Below are 5,042 nucleotides of genomic sequence, written 5' to 3' on the forward strand. Positions count from 1 at the left end.
GCCAGACAAAATATGTCCAATCCACAACAAGCCTCACCCACTAAGAAAATGTGGCAGTTTCAGAAGTAAGACATTAGAAGAGCGCAAAGCTTACCTTAAAGACAATCGCATTTGTTTCAGATGTTGTGCTTCAATTCAACATCTTGCAAAAGACTGTACAAAAACCATACAATGCACAGAGTGCAACAGTGACAGACACCTGTCAACACTGCACCCAGGACCATCACCATGGAAGCAAGAAGTTCCAGCAACTCAAGAAGATCATGGTGGGGAGCAAGGCAAGAGTACAACGCCAGCAGTATCCTCCAAGTGCACAGAGATCTGTACAGAACAGGGCCGTCCTAGATCATGCTCCAAGATATGCTTAGTCAAGGTGTATCCTGCAGGTTTCAGAGAAAAGGCAATCAAGATGTACACAGTCTTGGATGAACAGAGTAACAGATCTCTAGCAAAAACAGAGTTCTTTGACCTCTTCAGTGACAAAGGAAGTCCAACTCCATACACCTTGAAGACTTGTTCTGGAGTTGTAGAGACGACAGGGAGAAGAGCAAACAACTACATCATCGAGTCATTAGATGGAAAGACAAAGGTGACTCTTCCTACCCTCATAGAATGTGATGAGATACAAGACGACAAGTCAGAGATCCCCACACCTGAAGTTGCTCATCATCACCCTCATTTAGTGAGAATAGCCGACCAGATACCAGCACTAGATCCAGATGCTGCAATCACCCTTCTACTTGGGAGAGATATCCTCAGAGTGCACAAAGTCAGAGAACAGTACAATAGGCCACACAACGCACCATTTGCACAACGCCTTGATCTCGGATGGGTCATCGTTGGAGAGGTATGTCTAGACAACTGCACAGACCAGCAAAGGTAAATGTTTACAGAACACATCTGTTACAGAATGGTCGTACATCTTGTCTTTACCCATGTACCAACAGTCTACACATTAAAGAGAGATTAGGTAACCCAACACATCAGCGGAGTATCCAGAGGTGCATGGAAGACTTAGCCTCAACTGGAGATACAGATGAACTGGGCTGCAAAGTGTTTGAAAGAACACGAGACGACGACAAGCCAGCACCCTCGGTGGAAGATACACTCTTCCTTGAGATCATGGACAGAGAAGTCTTCAGAGACAAGTCAGGCAGCTGGGTAGCGCCTCTACCATTCCGGTCACCACGCCATCGCCTTCCTGACAACAGGGTACAAGCTGAAAAACGATTCACGACGTTACAACGCACTCTTCAAAGAAAGCCAAGTATGAAGAAACACTTCCAAGCCTTCATGCAAAAGATCTTTGACAACGAGCAAGCAGAAAGGGCACCACCACTACAGGAATACCAAGAACACTGGTACTTACCAATATTTGGGGTGTACCATCCTCAGAAACCAGGTCAGATACGTGTAGTATTTGACTCTAGTGCGAAGCATGAAGGCATCTCACTAAATGATGTCCTTCTCAGCGGACCTGACCTGAACAATACACTCCTGGGAGTACTCATCAGGTTCAGAAAAGAACTCATAGCAGTAACAGCAGACGTACAACAGATGTTCTACTGTTTCCTAGTTCGAGAAGATCACAGAGACTACTTAAGGTTCCTGTGGTATGCAGACAACGACTTTAACAAAGACATCACAGAGTACAGGATGAAGGTACATGTGTTTGGAAACAGCCCTTCTCCAGCTGTAGCTATCTACAACTTGAGACGAGCAGCACAGCAAGATGAAGGACATGGTCAAGAAGCCAAACAGTTCGTCATGAAGAACTTTTACGTAGATGATGGACTTGCTTCTTTCTCCAGCAACGAAGAAGCTATTAAGGTCTTGAAAAGTACAAGAGAAATGTTGGCAGAATCCAACATAAGATTGAATAAGAGCCTCCAACAGCAGCAGAGTTATGGAAGCATTTCCAACGGAAGACCGTGCTAAAGACCTCAAAGACCTGGATCTAGGAACAGAATCACCACCCTTGCAAAGAAGTCTTGGGCTTAGTTGGGACCTGAAGACTGACAGTTTCACCTTCAAGGTCGCCAGAGAAGAGAAGCCATTTACAAAAAGAGGTGTCCTATCTACAGTCAACAGTCTTTATGACCCCCTGGGATTCGTAGCACCTATCATTATGCAAGGCAAAGCTCTTTTGAGACAGTTCACTATTGAGCAAGAACAAAGTGACTGGGACGTACCTCTACCTGAAGAGAAGGAAATGCAGTGGAAGTTGTGGAAAGACTCATTGTTAGAGCTTGAACAACTCAGCATCCCAAGACCGTATGCACCTGTTTCCTTATCTGCTACAAAGAGAAGAGATATATGCGTATTCTCTGACGCTTCCACTATGGCTATCGCAGCTGTAACCTACCTTAGGGTAATAGACACTGAGGGACAAAGCCATGTCGGGTTCATCATGGGAAAATCTAAACTGGCTCCGAGACCCGCTCATACTGTCCCACGTCTAGAACTTTGTGCTGCTGTCTTAGCTGTCGAGATGGCAGACATGATTACGACAGAACTGGACATTGAGATCCATGCAGTGAACTTTTATACAGACAGCAAGATTGTGTTAGGATATATTTACAACGCTTCAAGAAGATTTTATACATACGTGGCCAACAGAGTGACACGTATCAGAAAGTCTACAAGTCCAGAACAGTGGCATCACATCAGCACGGACAAGAACCCAGCTGATCACGGGACAAGACTGATGTCAGCCGCTGTACTCAAGCAAACTAACTGGTTCGTAGGTCCTTCCTTTCTTGGTAAGCCAGAAACCAAGGAGAATACTCAGGTAGAGACTTTTCAGCTCATAGAACCAGATCAAGACAAAGAGGTAAGACCTCAAGTTGCAGTTTGCAAGACTTTAGTTACAAGAGACAGTCTGGGCGCCCATAAATTTGAAAGGTTTTCCAGCTGGAAGTCGCTGATCCGTGCAATCGGAAAACTTATCTGTCTAGCCAGATACTCTTGCAGAGCTACCAATACTGATCAGCGTAGCAAAGACCACCTTGAACAAGCCAAGGTAACGATCATCAGATGCGTCCAGCAGGAAGTCTTTAAAGAAGAAATCCAAAGCCTTCTGAAAAAGGAAGAGATTTCTCGACACAGCTCCCTCAAGAAGTTGAACCCTATCCTCGACGAAGACGGAGTGTTAAGAATTGGAGGTCGCCTGTCTGCAGCGGATATGACTATCCAAGAGAGACATCCCTTCATCATACCCAAGAATCATCACATCGCTCTTCTTCTGGTGAGACACTATCAAGTCGCACATCAAGGACGACACTTCACTGAAGGAGCAGCACGGTTAGCAGGATTGTGGATCATAGGAGGTAAGAGACTAGTCTCCAGTGTGATCAGCAAATGCGTGATCTGCAAGAAGATTAGAGGGAAACTTGAGGTTCAGAAGATGTCAAACTTACCTGCAGACAGACTTGCTTCAGATCCTCCGTTCACTCATGTAGGTCTAGACGTTTTTGGCCCTTGGAACATCTCTTCTCGCAAGACCAGAGGAGGCAGTGCCGAAAGTAAGCGTTGGGCTGTTTTGTTCTCTTGCCTGAGTACCAGAGCAGTTCACATCAAAGTGATTGAATCTTTATCCACTTCAAGTTTCATCAACGCCTTGAGAAGATTTTTCTCTATCCGAGGACCAGCAAAATTGATTCGTTCAGACCGTGGTACAAACTTTATTGGGGCCTGCAAGGAATTGAAGATCATCTCTAAAGACTCTAAAACAGGTTCCTATCTTCAAGACCAAGGATGCACTTGGACTTTTAATCCTCCTCACGCATCGCATATGGGAGGAGCTTGGGAGAGGATGATAGGAGTAGCACGTCGCATTCTGGATGCTATGCTCCTGAAGGTTGGATCCACTCGCCTCACACATGAAGCTTTGACTACACTAATGGCTGAAGTCATGGCCATTATGAACGCCAGACCTTTGGTTCCAGTGTCCACAGATCCGGAGATGCCGGCAGTCTTGACACCTGCAATGTTGCTGACTCAGAAGATGCAACCAGTGACAGCTCCCACAGGAGACTTTGACCTCAAGGACTTGTACACCAAGCAATGGAGACAAGTTCAAAGTCTTGCGGACATTTTCTGGAAGAGGTGGAGACAAGAATACCTGGTGACACTACAGTCACGCAAGAAATGGCAAGATGACAAGCCCAACTTACAAATTGGAGACGTTGTCCTACTAAAAGACACTCAGGCCCACAGGAACGAGTGGCCTATTGGACTCATTGTGGGAACTGATCCTAGTAGTGATGCTAAAGTTAGAAAAGTTGAAGTTAGAGTTGTTAGACAGGGCACTCCCGTATGCTAGGCCAATTTCTGAAGTCGTTTTACTTCTGTCCAATGGTTAGTGGCATAACAAAAAGTATGCCAGGTGGGGAGTGTGCTGCCTTCGCACTATATTTCATGTGCTCGGCACTCAGCAGTGTCTGTCCCTTTAAGACCCTCCATTTTCCTGTAGCCTAGGGGCGGGTCTTCTCCCTTCTGATATGGGCAAGTCTAAACTTGTCTATCCATTACAGCGTGAGACTCCAAAGGGAACAGACATAGGACCTCTCAAGCTAAGCTATTGCAAGTCTGATGAACACCAAAAGCCTGTAAGTAAAGGATTTGTCAGTTCAGCCTGCATAGAGGGATGGTAGATTTTTGTATAGATAATGTGTTCCAGTATGTAGTAAGCACATGTTTGTTAGTCCCTATCTTCTGCATAATTATGTATAATGTATGATGTTGAATAGCCATACTTATACCTGTCTTTTATATGTTTGTTTTACAGTTTTACCACTTTCACTATCATATCCACTCTCATGTCCACCACATATCTGCTTATTCATATATAAAAGCACATGTATGGATTATATTTCAGTAAAGGCTGCATCAAAGAAACCAGCGCTTCCTTTATTGAGATTTGGTTATTACTTGATGTGAAGCTGTGTAGCTCAGGCAACACACAGCCGAGACATTACAGAAACATATCACTTTTTCCGAATTTAGAACCTTTCTGGGCCTATCCATCATCATGGGCATTA

General features: G+C 44.8%; 1 pseudogene across 1 annotated transcript; it reads left to right on the top strand.

Moving 5' to 3' along the window:
* Window positions 1-2,286: 2,286 nt before the first annotated feature.
* On the top strand, window positions 2,287-4,364 carry LOC309568884 (annotated as a pseudogene). Its single transcript has 2 exons — window positions 2,287-3,118; window positions 4,049-4,364. The product of its transcript is annotated as an uncharacterized misc_RNA (transcript).
* Window positions 4,365-5,042: the final 678 nt, after the last annotated feature.

Source organism: Pelophylax lessonae, assembly GCF_965119305.1.
Source record: "Pelophylax lessonae genome assembly, chromosome: 1".
Classification (NCBI taxonomy): Eukaryota; Metazoa; Chordata; class Amphibia; order Anura; family Ranidae; genus Pelophylax; species Pelophylax lessonae.